The 18,507-nt window shown below is 37.9% G+C and overlaps 7 non-coding genes across 7 annotated transcripts; all 7 read right to left on the bottom strand.

Annotated features, from left to right (window-relative positions):
• Positions 1-9,954: 9,954 nt before the first annotated feature.
• TRNAR-UCU (transfer RNA arginine (anticodon UCU)) lies at positions 9,955-10,040 on the bottom strand. Its single transcript is given in 2 exon segments — positions 9,955-9,990; positions 10,004-10,040. It is a non-coding gene; the product is annotated as a tRNA-Arg (tRNA).
• A 790-nt stretch (positions 10,041-10,830) lies between these two features.
• On the bottom strand, positions 10,831-10,916 carry TRNAR-UCU (transfer RNA arginine (anticodon UCU)). The gene is given in 2 exon segments: positions 10,831-10,866; positions 10,880-10,916. It is a non-coding gene; the product is annotated as a tRNA-Arg (tRNA).
• A 2,546-nt stretch (positions 10,917-13,462) lies between these two features.
• Positions 13,463-13,548, bottom strand: TRNAR-UCU (transfer RNA arginine (anticodon UCU)). Its single transcript is given in 2 exon segments — positions 13,463-13,498; positions 13,512-13,548. It is a non-coding gene; the product is annotated as a tRNA-Arg (tRNA).
• A 1,352-nt stretch (positions 13,549-14,900) lies between these two features.
• On the bottom strand, positions 14,901-14,986 carry TRNAR-UCU (transfer RNA arginine (anticodon UCU)). The gene is given in 2 exon segments: positions 14,901-14,936; positions 14,950-14,986. It is a non-coding gene; the product is annotated as a tRNA-Arg (tRNA).
• A 1,669-nt stretch (positions 14,987-16,655) lies between these two features.
• TRNAR-UCU (transfer RNA arginine (anticodon UCU)) lies at positions 16,656-16,741 on the bottom strand. The gene is given in 2 exon segments: positions 16,656-16,691; positions 16,705-16,741. It is a non-coding gene; the product is annotated as a tRNA-Arg (tRNA).
• Positions 16,742-17,532: 791 nt separating this feature from the next.
• TRNAR-UCU (transfer RNA arginine (anticodon UCU)) lies at positions 17,533-17,618 on the bottom strand. The gene is given in 2 exon segments: positions 17,533-17,568; positions 17,582-17,618. It is a non-coding gene; the product is annotated as a tRNA-Arg (tRNA).
• Positions 17,619-18,409: 791 nt separating this feature from the next.
• TRNAR-UCU (transfer RNA arginine (anticodon UCU)) lies at positions 18,410-18,495 on the bottom strand. Its single transcript is given in 2 exon segments — positions 18,410-18,445; positions 18,459-18,495. It is a non-coding gene; the product is annotated as a tRNA-Arg (tRNA).
• Between the last annotated feature and the right edge of the window lie 12 nt (positions 18,496-18,507).

The raw sequence follows: 18,507 nt of genomic DNA, 5'->3' as shown, positions 1-18,507 counted from the left end.
TGGGACTGGCAGATTTGGATAAAGTGGTATATAATCTGTGACCGCTATATAACGAAAATTAATAAGAAAAGAAAGAGAAAGGTATATATCCCCATCAGCAGTCAGTGTCCACCGTGCTCCCAGTTGGAAAAGGAGAGGTTGGCAACTTGAAGGTTTGGTGGAGGATACAGAGCTGTGTGGCTATGAAACTAATAGTAGCCTGAACCGAGTTAGACGCCATTCGGATCTGGAGACTGTGAGCCCTGTTAGCGTCACAGGGTCCACATGCCCACCCAGCCCAGGAACTCCCTGTTAACAACACAGGGGCCATTGAGTACGCTGACCGTGTGCGTAGGGGCCACACCTGTGGACAGCAGGCGCATCAGCAGCAGCAGGCCTGTTAATGCCACTGGGCTGCACAAGCAGGACTGTTAGGACAGGAGCTGGTCTTAACCGTTCTGCGTTACCAACTGTGGTGGTGGCCTGCATCCACCACCCGATCCCTGCCTACCTCTGGCCTAAAGCCGCAATGGGTTCAACACATGGAGGTGTGCTCTTTCGGAGCATAATAGAAGACTGCGCACCTCCTTGTTGGCTCCAGCCCCTTTTATAACCTGGGTCCGCCCCAAACCAGGGTGAACCACAATGCACCTCCTGGAGACAAAAGTAGAGTGACACGTCATGAGTGGCATAACTAGCGTCCTATTTGGAAACGCAACTTCAATGATGACCTCATGGCTGCCATGACCCAAACACCTCACCAGTCATCGTCTGAGCATCAATAATGCGGTGACAAGTCATAGGTGTGGGCCTCTGCAAGCCATTTGGGAGGACACCTGATGCCCTGTGGTCTATATGGGACCCCCACATCAGGGCCAGGGCCAAAGAGTTCATTACCGGACCTAGTCTCTGATGCAGGAAGTGCCTGAGCATGCTCAGTAGCATGAAATACAGTCTCTGAAAAAAGACTATCAGCTTTAGCATGGTGTCTATGCCCAAAACAGGACTTATACCCGGCACGGAATGCAAGCACCTGTGCAAAGAGGCTTTTCACACTTAGTGTGGGAGCATGCGCTGTATCCCGAAATGAAAACTTAGCGTCAGGAATGGCACAGTCAGGCTGAGCATACTCACTAGGCGAAACACTGTAATTATGCTGCAGCTGGGGTACATCGGCACACGCATGCGCACTAGCTGCCTCTCCACACTTAGACGTGGAGGGGAAATTTGTCTTGGAGATGCTGTCTATGAACAGAAGGAAAAGCTAAAGGAAGCCTGACTTTCTATCCCTCCGAATTATGAAATGCAGCAATGAATTCCATGAGTTTGCTATAACATTAGCGTAGCAAAATGTGCATGAGGGTGTGATGTAGAGGTGCTAGAAATAGCTTGTCACCAGTGGTGTACTAATGGAATACAACAGCCAGTTCTATGATGCCACAAAATGGCAGTATTTTGTGCTATCATTATAGCTTATTAAAAACAGAGCACGAGGTTGTCATGCAGAGGTGCTGCACATAGATTTGCAGTAGTGTGAATTGACAAAAGTACAATAGCCACGTTTAGGATACAACTAGGTACAGTGAGTGTTTGCTAGTATAATGGCTGAGTTTAAAAAAGTTTGAGTGTGCAATGCAGGCAGATGTCCTGCAAATAACGTTCCAATACTGTGAATTGACAAAAGTACAATAGCCACGTTTAGGATACAACTAGGTACAGTGAGTGTTTGCTAGTATAATGGCTGAGTTTAAAAAAGTTTGAGTGTGCAAGGCAGGCAGATGTCCTGCAAATAACGTTCCAATACTGTGAATTGACAAAAGTACAATAGCCACGTTTAGGATACAACTAGGTACAGTGAGTGTTTGCTAGTATAATGGCTGAGTTTAAAAAAGTTTGAGTGTGCAATGCAGGCAGACGTGCTGCTAATAACGTTCCAATACTGTGAATTGACAAAAGTACAATAGCCACGTTTAGGATACAACTAGGTACAGTGAGTGTTTGCTAGTATAATGGCTGAGTTTAAAAAAGTTTGAGTGTGCAAGGCAGGCAGATGTCCTGCAAATAACGTTCCAATACTGTGAATTGACAAAAGTACAATAGCCACGTTTAGGATACAACTAGGTACAGTGAGTGTTTGCTAGTATAATGGCTGAGTTTAAAAAAGTTTGAGTGTGCAATGCAGGCAGACGTGCTGCTAATAACGTTCCAATACTGTGAATTGACAAAAGTACAATAGCCACATTTAGGATACAACTAGGTACAGTGAGTGTTTGCTAGTATAATGGCTGAGTTTAAAAAAGTTTGAGTGTGCAATGCAGGCAGACGTCCTGCAAATAACGTTCCAATACTGTGAATTGACAAAAGTACAATAGCCACGTTTAGGATACAACTAGGTACAGTGAGTGTTTGCTAGTATAATGGCTGAGTTTAAAAAAGTTTGAGTGTGCAATGCAGGCAGACGTGCTGCTAATAACGTTCCAATACTGTGAATTGACAAAAGTACAATAGCCACGTTTAGGATACAACTAGGTACAGTGAGTGTTTGCTAGTATAATGGCTGAGTTTAAAAAAGTTTGAGTGTGCAATGCAGGCAGACGTCCTGAAAATAACGTTCCAATACTGTGAATTGACAAAAGTACAATAGCCACGTTTAGGATACAACTAGGTACAGTGAGTGTTTGCTAGTATAATGGCTGAGTTTAAAAAAGTTTGAGTGTGCAATGCAGGCAGACGTCCTGCAAATAACGTTCCAATACTGTAAATTGACAAAAGTACAATAGCCACGTTTAGGATACAACTAGGTACAGTGAGTGTTTGCTAGTATAATGGCTGAGTTTAAAAAAGTTTGAGTGTGCAATGCAGGCAGACGTCCTGCAAATAACGTTCCAATACTGTGAATTGACAAAAGTACAATAGCCACGTTTAGGATACAACTAGGTACAGTGAGTGTTTGCTAGTATAATGGCTGAGTTTAAAAAAGTTTGAGTGTGCAATGCAGGCAGACGTGCTGCAAATAACGTTCCAATACTGTGAATTGACAAAAGTACAATAGCCACGTTTAGGATACAACTAGGTACAGTGAGTGTTTGCTAGTATAATGGCTGAGTTTAAAAAAGTTTGAGTGTGCAATGCAGGCAGATGTCCTGCAAATAACGTTCCAATACTGTGAATTGACAAAAGTACAATAGCCACGTTTAGGATACAACTAGGTACAGTGAGTGTTTGCTAGTATAATGACTGAGTTTAAAAAAGTTAGAGTGTGCAATGCAGGCAGATGTCATGCAAATAACGTTCCAATACTGTGAATTGACAAAAGTCCAATAGCCACGTATAGGATGCCACTAGGTACACTGAGTGTTTGCTAGTATAATGGCTTCGTTATAATTAGTTGGAGTGTGCAACGCAGGCAGATGCACTCTGCAAATGTCTTGGCACTAGTGGGACTATAGCAAAGTCCAATAGCCACGTATAGGATGCCACTAGGTACACTGAGTGTTTGCTAGTAAAATTGCTTAGTTTAAAAAAGTTGTAGTGTGCAATGCAGGCAGACGTGCTCTGCAAATGTCTTTGCACTAGTGGGACTATAGCAAAGTCCAATAGCCACGTATAGGATGCCACTAGGTACACTGAGTGTTTGCTAGTAAAATTGCTTAGTTTAAAAAACTTGGAGTGTGCAATGCAGGCAGATGTGCTCTGCTAATGTCTTTGCACTAGTGGGACTATAGCAAAGTCCAATAGCCACGTATAGGATGCCACTAGGTACACTGAGTGTTTGCTAGTATAATGGCTTCGTTATAATTAGTTGGAGTGTGCAACGCAGGCAGATGCGCTCTGCAAATGTCTTGGCACTAGTGGGACTATAGCAAAGTCCAATAGCCACGTATAGGATGCCACTAGGTACACTGAGTGTTTGCTAGTAAAATTGCTTAGTTTAAAAAAGTTGTAGTGTGCAATGCAGGCAGACATGCTCTGCAAATGTCTTTGCACTAGTGGGACTATAGCAAAGTCCAATAGCCACGTATAGGATGCCACTAGGTACACTGAGTGTTTGCTAGTAAAATTGCTTAGTTTAAAAAACTTGGAGTGTGCAATGCAGGCAGATGTGCTCTGCTAATGTCTTTGCACTAGTGGGACTATAGCAAAGTCCAATAGCCACGTATAGGATGCCACTAGGTACACTGAGTGTTTGCTAGTATAATGGCTTCGTTATAATTAGTTGGAGTGTGCAACGCAGGCAGATGCGCTCTGCAAATGTCTTGGCACTAGTGGGACTATAGCAAAGTCCAATAGCCACGTATAGGATGCCACTAGGTACACTGAGTGTTTGCTAGTAAAATTGCTTAGTTTAAAAAAGTTGTAGTGTGCAATGCAGGCAGACATGCTCTGCAAATGTCTTTGCACTAGTGGGACTATAGCAAAGTCCAATAGCCACGTATAGGATGCCACTAGGTACACTGAGTGTTTGCTAGTAAAATTGCTTAGTTTACAAAACTTGGAGTGTGCAATGCAGGCAGATGTGCTCTGCTAATGTCTTTGCACTAGTGGGACTATAGCAAAGTCCAATAGCCACGTTTAGGATGCCACTAGGTACACTGAGTGTTTGCTAGTAAAATTGATTAGTTTAAAAAAGTTGTAGTGTGCAATGCAGGCAGACGTGCTGCAAATAACGTTCCAATACTGTGAATTGACAAAAGTACAATAGCCACGTTTAGGATACAACTAGGTACAGTGAGTGTTTGCTAGTATAATGGCTGAGTTTAAAAAAGTTTGAGTGTGCAATGCAGGCAGATGTCCTGCAAATAACGTTCCAATACTGTGAATTGACAAAAGTACAATAGCCACGTTTAGGATACAACTAGGTACAGTGAGTGTTTGCTAGTATAATGACTGAGTTTAAAAAAGTTAGAGTGTGCAATGCAGGCAGATGTCATGCAAATAACGTTCCAATACTGTGAATTGACAAAAGTCCAATAGCCACGTATAGGATGCCACTAGGTACACTGAGTGTTTGCTAGTATAATGGCTTCGTTATAATTAGTTGGAGTGTGCAACGCAGGCAGATGCACTCTGCAAATGTCTTGGCACTAGTGGGACTATAGCAAAGTCCAATAGCCACGTATAGGATGCCACTAGGTACACTGAGTGTTTGCTAGTAAAATTGCTTAGTTTAAAAAAGTTGTAGTGTGCAATGCAGGCAGACGTGCTCTGCAAATGTCTTTGCACTAGTGGGACTATAGCAAAGTCCAATAGCCACGTATAGGATGCCACTAGGTACACTGAGTGTTTGCTAGTAAAATTGCTTAGTTTAAAAAACTTGGAGTGTGCAATGCAGGCAGATGTGCTCTGCTAATGTCTTTGCACTAGTGGGACTATAGCAAAGTCCAATAGCCACGTATAGGATGCCACTAGGTACACTGAGTGTTTGCTAGTATAATGGCTTCGTTATAATTAGTTGGAGTGTGCAACGCAGGCAGATGCGCTCTGCAAATGTCTTGGCACTAGTGGGACTATAGCAAAGTCCAATAGCCACGTATAGGATGCCACTAGGTACACTGAGTGTTTGCTAGTAAAATTGCTTAGTTTAAAAAAGTTGTAGTGTGCAATGCAGGCAGACATGCTCTGCAAATGTCTTTGCACTAGTGGGACTATAGCAAAGTCCAATAGCCACGTATAGGATGCCACTAGGTACACTGAGTGTTTGCTAGTAAAATTGCTTAGTTTACAAAACTTGGAGTGTGCAATGCAGGCAGATGTGCTCTGCTAATGTCTTTGCACTAGTGGGACTATAGCAAAGTCCAATAGCCACGTTTAGGATGCCACTAGGTACACTGAGTGTTTGCTAGTAAAATTGATTAGTTTAAAAAAGTTGTAGTGTGCAATGCAGGCAGACGTGCTCTGCAAATGTCTTTGCACTAGTGGGACTATAGCAAAGTCCAATAGCCACGTATAGGATGCCACTAGGTACACTGAGTGTTTGCTAGTAAAATTGCTTAGTTTAAAAAACTTGGAGTGTGCAATGCAGGCAGATGTGCTCTGCTAATGTCTTTGCACTAGTGGGACTATAGCAAAGTCCAATAGCCACGTATAGGATGCCACTAGGTACACTGAGTGTTTGCTAGTATAATGGCTTCGTTATAATTAGTTGGAGTGTGCAACGCAGGCAGATGCGCTCTGCAAATGTCTTGGCACTAGTGGGACTATAGCAAAGTCCAATAGCCACGTATAGGATGCCACTAGGTACACTGAGTGTTTGCTAGTAAAATTGATTAGTTTAAAAAAGTTGTAGTGTGCAATGCAGGCAGACGTGCTCTGCAAATGTCTTTGCACTAGTGGGACTATAGCAAAGTCCAATAGCCACGTATAGGATGCCACTAGGTACACTGAGTGTTTGCTAGTAAAATTGCTTAGTTTAAAAAAGTTGTAGTGTGCAATGCAGGCAGACGTGCTCTGCAAATGTCTTTGCAGTAGTGGGACTATAGCAAAGTCCAATAGCCACGTATAGGATGCCACTAGGTACACTGAGTGTTTGCTAGTAAAATTGCTTAGTTTAAAAAAGTTGTAGTGTGCAATGCAGGCAGACGCGCTCTGCAAATGTCTTGGCACTAGTGGGACTATAGCAAAGTCCAATAGCCACGTATAGGATGCCACTAGGTACACTGAGTGTTTGCTAGTAAAATTGCTTAGTTTAAAAAAGTTGTAGTGTGCAATGCAGGCAGACGTGCTCTGCAAATGTCTTTGCACTAGTAGGACTATAGCAAAGTCCAATAGCCACGTATAGGATGCCACTAGGTACACTGAGTGTTTGCTAGTAAAATTGCTTAGTTTAAAAAAGTTGTAGTGTGCAATGCAGGCAGACGTGCTCTGCAAATGTCTTTGCACTAGTGGGACTATAGCAAAGTCCAATAGCCACGTATAGGATGCCACTAGGTACACTGAGTGTTTGCTAGTAAAATTGCTTAGTTTATAAAACTTGGAGTGTGCAATGCAGGCAGATGTGCTCTGCTAATGTCTTTGCACTAGTGGGACTATAGCAAAGTCCAATAGCCACGTTTAGGATGCCACTAGGTACACTGAGTGTTTGCTAGTAAAATTGATTAGTTTAAAAAAGTTGTAGTGTGCAATGCAGGCAGACGTGCTCTGCAAATGTCTTTGCACTAGTGGGACTATAGCAAAGTCCAATAGCCACGTATAGGATGCCACTAGGTACACTGAGTGTTTGCTAGTAAAATTGCTTAGTTTAAAAAAGTTGTAGTGTGCAATGCAGGCAGACGTGCTCTGCAAATGTCTTTGCACTAGTGGGACTATAGCAAAGTCCAATAGTCACGTATAGGATGCCACTAGGTACACTGAGTGTTTGCTAGTTAAATTGCTTAGTTTAAAAAACTTGGAGTGTGCAATGCAGGCAGATGTGCTCTGCTAATGTCTTTGCACTAGTGGGACTATAGCAAAGTCCAATAGCCACGTTTAGGATGCCACTAGGTACACTGAGTGTTTGCTAGTAAAATTGATTAGTTTAAAAAAGTTGTAGTGTGCAATGCAGGCAGTCTTGCTCTGCAAATGTCTTTGCACTAGTGGGACTATAGCAAAGTCCAATAGCCACGTATAGGATGCCACTAGGTACACTGAGTGTTTGCTAGTAAAATTGCTTAGTTTAAAAAAGTTGTAGTGTGCAATGCAGGCAGACGTGCTCTGCAAATGTCTTTGCACTAGTGGGACTATAGCAAAGTCCAATAGCCACGTATAGGATGCCACTAGGTACACTGAGTGTTTGCTAGTAAAATTGCTTAGTTTAAAAAACTTGGAGTGTGCAATGCAGGCAGATGTGCTCTGCTAATGTCTTTGCACTAGTGGGACTATAGCAAAGTCCAATAGCCACGTATAGGATGCCACTAGGTACACTGAGTGTTTGCTAGTATAATGGCTTTGTTATAATTAGTTGGAGTGTGCAACGCAGGCAGATGCGCTCTGCAAATGTCTTGGCACTAGTGGGACTATAGCAAAGTCCAATAGCCACGTATAGGATGCCACTAGGTACACTGAGTGTTTGCTAGTAAAATTGCTTAGTTTAAAAAAGTTGTAGTGTGCAATGCAGGCAGACGTGCTCTGCAAATGTCTTTGCACTAGTGGGACTATAGCAAAGTCCAATAGCCACGTATAGGATGCCACTAGGTACACTGAGTGTTTGCTAGTAAAATTGCTTAGTTTAAAAAAGTTGTAGTGTGCAATGCAGGCAGACGTGCTCTGCAAATGTCTTTGCACTAGTGGGACTATAGCAAAGTCCAATAGCCACGTATAGGATGCCACTAGGTACACTGAGTGTTTGCTAGTAAAATTGCTTAGTTTAAAAAAGTTGTAGTGTGCAATGCAGGCAGACGTGCTCTGCAAATGTCTTTGCACTAGTGGGACTATAGCAAAGTCCAATAGCCACGTATAGGATGCCACTAGGTACACTGAGTGTTTGCTAGTAAAATTGCTTAGTTTAAAAAAGTTGTAGTGTGCAATGCAGGCAGACGTGCTCTGCAAATGTCTTTGCACTAGTGGGACTATAGCAAAGTCCAATAGCCACGTATAGGATGCCACTAGGTACACTGAGTGTTTGCTAGTAAAATTGCTTAGTTTAAAAAACTTGGAGTGTGCAATGCAGGCAGACGTGCTCTGCAAATGTCTTTGCACTAGTGGGACTATAGCAAAGTCCAATAGCCACGTTTAGGATGCCACTAGGTACACTGAGTGTTTGCTAGTATAATGGCTTACTTAGAATGAGTTGGAGTGTGCAGAGGACAAGAGGGTATAGTGGCAGGATTGTGGTGCTCTGGGTAGAGGAATGGAAGCCTGCCTTTCTATTCCCTCCTAATGGTGAAATGCAGGGAGGAAATCCCTGACCTGGGCTACACAGACGCTGTTGCTGTTTGCAGGACCTGTCACCTTAACTCTGACCCTGCCGCTTTGAGCCCTTAAAAGGACTGCTAGAATGTGCTCTCCCTAAGCTGTGTATGCAGCGCATACAGCTGTATCGGCTATAGGACTCAGGAGGACGGAGCTGCGACACTGATGTCTGACACCAAAGACGCAGAAGGCAGATAATGGCGTTCGTGAAGAAAATGTCCGGTTTTATAATGCAGGGACATGTGACATGCAGATCCTATCACACATGCCGTTGCTTCTCTGGCTCAAAGTCCACTTAGGTGTGTGTGTGTCTGTGATTGGCTGACATGCTGGCCCGCCCCACAAGACGCGCGCGCTTAGGGAAGGAAGACAAGAAAAAAAAAAAAAAATGGCGATCGCCATTATAGAAACAGCAGTGATCTGAAGGCGCTGTTCACGCACACTATACACTGAAATGTGATAATAGTTTGATTCACAGAGTGACTTACACTATTACAGCAGAAACCAAGCTAGGATTTAGCTGTTTTTTGGCTGCTAGAACCGTTCTCGAACGTTTCTAGAACTATCGAGCTTTTGCAAAAAGCTCGAGTTCTAGTTCGATCTAGAACATGCCCCAAAATCACTCGAGCCGCGAACTGGAGAACCACGAACCACGAACCGCGCTCAACTCTACTAAAGAGTGTTTTTTTAGCAGCTTCCTCAACATTCTTTTCTTTGATCATTTTAAAATCTGATTTACATTTGGAAATTCAGGTATTCTAAAATATAACATCAAGATGTTCAATAATTTTAGAACCAGCAGAGAAAAACTCAGCGTTAGCATTTTCTCGACTCTCTCTGTGTTCTAGACACACATAACAAATCTACATGAAGAATGAATTTCAAAACAGGATGGAAAAGCAGCATTTTAAAAGTTCACAAAACTGGGTTGCCTTCTTAGTCTTTTCTAGAAAGGGGAGCCCTAGTGATTTTTGGATTCTACAAAAATGCTCTAAAGGATAATAATAAATCATATATTAGATCATTTCTTACTCTTTATTATCTTATGGGTATTATATAGGACTTTCGCTTCAGACACCAAACAAAAGCTGACTCTGGCGGGACTCGAACCCACAACCTTTGAATGCCTACACTTTGCTAGAAGTCCAATGCGCTATCCATTGCGCCACAGAGCCTGAAACTGAAAAAAATTGTTTGGAACTTCAGTGTGGCTAAAACTAATAAGAGAAAGAATAGTAAAAATGGAAATCACTCTAAAAGCAATCTTTCAAGATTTGAGAGCAGATTTTCACAAAATATTTACATTTTAGTAAAGACAAAAAATTCAAGCCAATTTTCGGGACATATCTTATGGCATACATTATGATTTCAGGAGGCAAATAAACTTTTTTGGAAAATATTTCCGTTTTTTTCAATTCCACTTTTAAAGAATACTGAAGATAATGGATAAAGGTTTAAATTCTTTAGATACAAAACTCTTCTCCAATTAAAACAAGCCTCCAATCTTTGAATCTTGATCTTATCTAGACATTCACATTCGCCACTTTGTGCTAAAGTGTTTTTTTAGCAGCTTCCTCTACATTCTTTTCTTTGATCATTTTAAAATCTGATTTACATTTGGAAATTCAGGTATTCTAAAATATAACATCAAGATGTTCAATAATTTTAGAACCAGCAGAGAAAAACTCAGCGTTAGCATTTTCTCGACTCTCTCTGTGTTCTAGACACACATAACAAATCTACATGAAGAATGAATTTCAAAACAGGATGGAAAAGCAGCATTTTAAAAGTTCACAAAACTGGGTTGCCTTCTTAGTCTTTTCTAGAAAGGGGAGCCCTAGCGATTTTTGAATTCTACAAAAATGCTCTAAAGGATAATAATAAATCATATATTAGATCATTTCTTACTCTTTATTATCTTATGGGTATTATATAGGACTTTCGCATCAGACACCAAACAAAAGCTGACTCTGGCAGGACTCGAACCCACAACCTTTGAATGCCTACACTTTCCTAGAAGTCCAATGCGCTATCCATTGCGCCACAGAGCCTGAAACTGAAAAAAATTGTTTGGAATTTCAGTGTGGCTAAAACTAATAAGAGAAAGAATAGTAAAAATGGAAATCACTCTAAAAGCAATCTTTCAAGATTTAAGAGCAGATTTTCACAAAATATTTACATTTTAGTAAAGACAAAAATTTCAAGCCAATTTTCTGGACATATCTTATGGCATACATTATGATTTCAGGAGGCAAATAAACTTTTTTGGAAAATATTTCCGTTTTTTTCAATTCCACTTTTAAAGAATACTGAAGATAATAGATAAAGGTTTAAATTCTTTAGATACAAAACTCTTCTCCAATTAAAACAAGCCTCCAATCTTTGAATCTTTATCTTATCTAGACATTTACATTCGCCACTTTGTGCTAAAGAGTGTATTTTTAGCAGCTTCTTCTACATTCTTTTCTTTGATCATTTTAAAATCTGATTTACATTTGGAAATTCAGGTATTCTAAAATATAACATCAAGATGTTCAATAATTTTAGAACCAGCAGAGAAAAACTCAGCGTTAGCATTTTCTCGACTCTCTCTGTGTTCTAGACACACATAACAAATCTACATGAAGAATGAATTTCAAAACAGGATGGAAAAGCAGCATTTTAAAAGTTCACAAAGCTGGGTTGCCTTCTTAGTCTTTTCTAGAAAGGGGAGCCCTAGCGATTTTTGAATTCTACAAAAATGCTCTAAAGGATAATAATAAATCATATATTAGATCATTTCTTACTCTTTATTATCTTATGGGTATTATATAGGACTTTCGCATCAGACACCAAACAAAAGCTGACTCTGGCGGGACTCAAACCCAAAACCTTTGAATGCCTACACTTTCCTAAAAGTCCAATGCACTATCCATTGCGCCACAGAGCCTGAAACTGAATCAAGTTGTTTGGAACTTCAGTGTGGCTAAAACTAATAAGAGAAAGAATAGTAAAAATGGAAATCACTCTAAAAGCAATCTTTCAAGATTTGAGAGCAGATTTTCACAAAATATTTACATTTTAGTAAAGACAAAAATTTCAAGCAAATTTTCTGGACATATCTTATGGCATACATTATGATTTCAGGAGGCAAATAAACTTTTTTGGAAAATATTTCCGTTTTTTACAATTCCACTTTTAAAGAATACTGAAGATAACGGATAAAGGTTTAAATTCTTTAGATACAAAACTCTTCTCCAATTAAAACAAGCCTCCAATCTTTGAATCTTTATCTTATCTAGACATTTACATTCGCCACTTTGTGCTAAAGAGTGTTTTTTTAGCAGCTTCCTCAACATTCTTTTCTTTGATCATTTTAAAATCTGATTTACATTTAAAAATTCAGGTATTCTAAAATATAACATCAAGATGTTCAATAATTTTAGAACCAGCAAAAAAAACTCAGCGTTAGCATTTTCTCGACTCTCTCTGTGTTCTAGACACACATAACAAATCTACATGAAGAATGAATTTCAAAACAGGATGGAAAAGCAGCATTTTAAAAGTTCACAAAGCTGGGTTGCCTTCTTAGTCTTTTCTAGAAAGGGGAGCCCTAGCGATTTTTGAATTCTACAAAAATGCTCTAAAGGATAATAATAAATCATATATTAGATCATTTCTTACTCTTTATTATCTTATGGGTATTATATAGGACTTTCGCATCAGACACCAAACAAAAGCTGACTCTGGCGGGACTCAAACCCACAACCTTTGAATGCCTACACTTTCCTAAAAGTCCAATGCACTATCCATTGCGCCACAGAGCCTGAAACTGAATCAAGTTGTTTGGAACTTCAGTGTGGCTAAAACTAATAAGAGAAAGAATAGTAAAAATGGAAATCACTCTAAAAGCAATCTTTCAAGATTTGAGAGCAGATTTTCACAAAATATTTACATTTTAGTAAAGACAAAAATTTCAAGCAAATTTTCTGGACATATCTTATGGCATACATTATGATTTCAGGAGGCAAATAAACTTTTTTGGAAAATATTTCCGTTTTTTACAATTCCACTTTTAAAGAATACTGAAGATAACGGATAAAGGTTTAAATTCTTTAGATACAAAACTCTTCTCCAATTAAAACAAGCCTCCAATCTTTGAATCTTTATCTTATCTAGACATTTACATTCGCCACTTTGTGCTAAAGAGTGTTTTTTTAGCAGCTTCCTCAACATTCTTTTCTTTGATCATTTTAAAATCTGATTTACATTTAAAAATTCAGGTATTCTAAAATATAACATCAAGATGTTCAATAATTTTAGAACCAGCAAAAAAAACTCAGCGTTAGCATTTTCTCGACTCTCTCTGTGTTCTAGACACACATAACAAATCTACATGAAGAATGAATTTCAAAACAGGATGGAAAAGCAGCATTTTAAAAGTTCACAAAACTGGGTTGCCTTCTTAGTCTTTTCTAGAAAGGGGAGCCCTAGTGATTTTTGGATTCTACAAAAATGCTCTAAAGGATAATAATAAATCATATATTAGATCATTTCTTACTCTTTATTATCTTATGGGTATTATATAGGACTTTCGCATGAGACACCAAACAAAAGCTGACTCTGGCGGGACTCGAACCCACAACCTTTGAATGCCTACACTTTGCTAGAAGTCCAATGCGCTATCCATTGCGCCACAGAGCCTGAAACTGAAAAAAATTGTTTGGAACTTCAGTGTGGCTAAAACTAATAAGAGAAAGAATAGTAACAATGGAAATCACTCTAAAAGCAATCTTTCAAGATTTGAGAGCAGATTTTCACAAAATATTTACATTTTAGTAAAGACAAAAAATTCAAGCCAATTTTCGGGACATATCTTATGACATATATTATGATTTCAGGAGGCAAATAAACTTTTTTTGGAAAATATTTCCGTTTTTTTCAATTCCACTTTTAAAGAATACTGAAGATAATGGATAAAGGTTTCAATTCTTTAGATACAAAACTCTTCTCCAATTAAAACAAGCCTCCAATCTTTGAATCTTGATCTTATCTAGACATTCACATTCGCCACTTTGTGCTAAAGTGTTTTTTTAGCAGCTTCCTCTACATTCTTTTCTTTGATCATTTTAAAATCTGATTTACATTTGGAAATTCAGGTATTCTAAAATATAACATCAAGATGTTCAATAATTTTAGAACCAGCAGAGAAAAACTCAGCGTTAGCATTTTCTCGACTCTCTCTGTGTTCTAGACACACATAACAAATCTACATGAAGAATGAATTTCAAAACAGGATGGAAAAGCAGCATTTTAAAAGTTCACAAAACTGGGTTGCCTTCTTAGTCTTTTCTAGAAAGGGGAGCCCTAGCGATTTTTGAATTCTACAAAAATGCTCTAAAGGATAATAATAAATCATATATTAGATCATTTCTTACTCTTTATTATCTTATGATTTCTGGAGGCAAATAAACTTTTTTGGAAAATATTTCCGTTTTTTTCAATTCCACTTTTAAAGAATATTGAAGATAATAAATAAAGGTTTAAATTCTTTAGATACAAAACTCTTCTCCAATTAAAACAAGCCTCCAATCTTTGAATCTTGATCTTATCTAGACATTTACATTCGCCACTTTGTGCTAAAGAGTGTTTTTTTAGCAGCTTCCTCTACATTCTTTTCTTTGATCATTTTAAAATCTGATTTACATTTGGAAATTCAGGTATTCTAAAATATAACATCAAGATGTTCAATAATTTTAGAACCAGCAGAGAAAAACTCAGCGTTAGCATTTTCGCGACTCTCTCTTTGTTCTAGATACACATAACAAATCTACATGAAGAATGAATTTCAAAACAGGATGGAAAAGCAGCATTTTAAAAGTTCACAAAACTGGGTTGCCTTCTTAGTCTTTTCTAGAAAGGGGAGCCCTAGCGATTTTTGAATTCTACAAAAAGGCTCTAAAGGATAATAATAAATCATATATTAGATCATTTCTTACTCTTTATTATCTTATGGGTATTATATAGGACTTTCGCATCAGACACCAAACAAAAGCTGACTCTGACGGGACTCGAACCCACAACCTTTGAATGCCTACACTTTTCTAGAAGTCCAATGCGCTATCCATTGCGCCACAGAGCCTGAAACTGAAAAAGGTTGTTTGGAGTTCAGTGTGGATAAAACTAATAAGAGAAAGAATAGTAAAGATGGAAATCACTCTAAAAGCAATCTTTCAAGGTTTGAGAGCAGATTTTCACAAAATATTTACATTTTAGTAAAGACAAACATTTCAAGCCATTTTTCTAGACATATCTTATGGCATACATTATGATTTCAGGAGGCAAATAAACTTTTTTGGAAAATATTTCCATTTTTTTCAATTCCACTTTTAAAGAATACTGAAGATAATGGATAAAGGTTTAAATTCTTTAGATACAAAACTCTTCTCCAATTAAAACAAGCCTCCAATCTTTGAATCTTGATCTTATCTAGACATTTACATTCGCCACTTTGTGCTAAAGAGTGTTTTTTTAGCAGCTTCCTCTACATTCTTTTCTTTGATCATTTTAAAATCTGATTCACATTTGGAAATTCAGGTATTCTAAAATATAACATAAAGATGTTCAATAATTTTAGAACCAGCAGAGAAAAACTCAGTGTTAGCATTTTCTCGACTCTCTCTGTGTTCTAGACACACATAACAAATCTACATGAAGAATGAATTTTAAAACAGGATGGAAAAGCAGCATTTTAAAAGTTCACAAAACTGGGTTGCCTTCTTAGTCTTTTCTAGAAAGGGGAGCCCTAGCGATTTTTGAATTCTACAAAAATGCTCTAAAGGATAATAATAAATCATATATTAGATCATTTCTTACTCTTTATTATCTTATGGGTATTATATAGGACTTTCGCATCAGACACCAAACAAAAGCTGACTCTGGCGGGACTCGAACCCAAAACCTTTGAATGCCTACACTTTCCTAGAAGTTCAATGCACTATCCATTGCGCCACAGAGCCCGAAACTGAAAAAAATTGTTTGGAACTTCAGTGTGGCTAAAACTAATAAGAGAAAGAATAGTAAAAATGGAAATCACTCTAAAAGCAATCTTTCAAGATTTGAGAGCAGATTTTCACAAAATATTTACATTTTAGTAAAGACAAAAATTTCAAGCCAATTTTCGGGACATATCTTATGGCATACATTATGATTTCAGGAGGCAAATAAACTTTTTTGGAAAATATTTCCGTTTTTTTCAATTCCACTTTTAAAGAATACTGAAGATAATGGATAAAGGTTTAAATTCTTTAGATACAAAACTCTTCTCCAATTAAAACAAGCCTCCAATCTTTGAATCTTGATCTTATCTAGACATTTACATTCGCCACTTTGTGCTAAAGAGTGTTTTTTTAGCAGCTTCCTCTACATTCTTTTCTTTAATCATTTTAAAATCTGATTTACATTTGGAAATTCAGGTATTCTAAAATATAACATCAAGATGTTCAATAATTTTAGAACCAGCAGAGAAAAACTCAGCGTTAGCATTTTCTCGACTCTCTCTGTGTTCTAGACACACATAACAAATCTACATGAAGAATGAATTTCAAAACAGGATGGAAAAGCAGCATTTTAAAAGTTCACAAAACTGGGTTGCCTTCTTAGTCTTTTCTAGAAAGGGGAGCCCTAGCGATTTTTGAATTCTACAAAAATGCTCTAAAGGCTAATAATAAATCATATATTAGATCATTTCTTACTCTTTATTATCTTATGGGTATTATATAGGACTTTCGCATCAGACACCAAACAAAAGCTGACTCTGGCAGGACTCGAACCCACAACCTTTGAATGCCTACACTTTTCTAGAAGTCCAATGCGCTATCCATTGCGCCACAGAGCCTGAAACTGAAAAAAATTGTTTGGAGTTCAGTGTGGCTAAAACTAATAAGAGAAAGAATAGTAAAAATGGAAATCACTCTAAAAGCAATCTTTCAAGATTTGAGAGCAGATTTTCACAAAATATTTACATTTTAGTAAAGACAAAAATTTCAAGCCAATTTTCGGGACATATCTTATGGCATACATTATGATTTCAGGAGGCAAATAAACTTTTTTGGAAAATATTTCCGTTTTTTTCAATTCCACTTTTAAAGAATACTGAAGATAATGGATAAAGGTTTAAATTCTTTAGATACAAAACTCTTCTCCAATTAAAACAAGCCTCCAATCTTTGAATCTTGATCTTATCTAGACATTTACATTCGCCACTTTGTGCTAAAGAGTGTTTTTTTAGCAGCTTCCTCTACATTCTTTTCTTTGATCATTTTAAAATCTGATTTACATTTGGAAATTCAGGTATTCTAAAATATAACATCAAGATGTTCAATAATTTTAGAACCAGCAGAGAAAAACTCAGCGTTAGCATTTTCTCGACTCTCTCTGTGTTCTAGACACACATAACAAATCTACATGAAGAATGAATTTCAAAACAGGATGGAAAAGCAGCATTTTAAAAGTTCACAAAACTGGGTTGCCTTCTTAGTCTTTTCTAGAAAGGGGAGCCCTAGCGATTTTTGAATTCTACAAAAATACTCTAAAGGATAATAATAAATCATATATTAGATCATTTCTTACTCTTTATTATCTTATGGGTATTATATATGACTTTCGCATCAGACACCAAACAAAAGCTGACTCTGGCGGGACTCGAACCCACAACCTTTGAATGCCTACACTTTCCTAGAAGTCCAATGCGCTATCCATTGCGCCACAGAGCCTGAAACTGAAAATAATTGTTTGGAGTTCAGTGTGGATAAAACTAATAAGAGAAAGAATAGTAAAGATGGAAATAACTCTAAAAGCAATCTTTCAAGGTTTGAGAGCAGATTTTCACAAAATATTTACATTTTAGTAAAGACAAAAATTTCAAGCCAATTTTCTAGACATATCTTATGGCATACATTATGATTTCAGGAGGCAAATAAACTTTTTTGGAAAATATTTCCGTTTTTTTCAATTCCACTTTTAAAGAATACTGAAGATAATGGATAAAGGTTTAAATTCTTTAGATACAAAACTCTTCTCCAATTAAAACAAGCCTCCAATCTTTGAATCTTGATCTTATCTAGACATTTACATTTGCCACTTTGTGCTAAAGAGTGTTTTTTTAGCAGCTTCCTCTACATTCTTTTCTTTGATCATTTTAAAATCTGATTTACATTTGGAAATTCAGGTATTCTAAAATATAACATCAAGATGTTCAATAATTTTAGAACCAGCAGAGAAAAACTCAGCGTTAGCATTTTCTCGACTCTATCTGTGTTCTAGACACACATAACAAATCTACATGAAGAATGAATTTCAAAACAGGATGGAAAAGCAGCATTTTAAAAGTTCACAAAACTGGGTTGCCTTCTTAGTCTTTTCTAGAAAGGGGAGCCCTAGCGATTTTTGAATTCTACAAAAATGCTCTAAAGGATAATAATAAATCATATATTAGATCATTTCTTACTCTTTATTATCTTATGGGTATTATATAGGACTTTCACATCAGACACCAAACAAAAGCAGACTCTGGCGGGACTCGAACCCACAATCTTTGAGTGCCTACACTTTCCTAGAAGTCCAATGCGCTATCCATTGCGCCACAGAGCCTGAAACTATTAT

This window comes from Anomaloglossus baeobatrachus, chromosome 3 (assembly GCF_048569485.1).
Source record: "Anomaloglossus baeobatrachus isolate aAnoBae1 chromosome 3, aAnoBae1.hap1, whole genome shotgun sequence".
Classification (NCBI taxonomy): domain Eukaryota; kingdom Metazoa; phylum Chordata; class Amphibia; order Anura; family Aromobatidae; genus Anomaloglossus; species Anomaloglossus baeobatrachus.
This window is presented reverse-complemented; position numbering and strand designations above follow the sequence as displayed.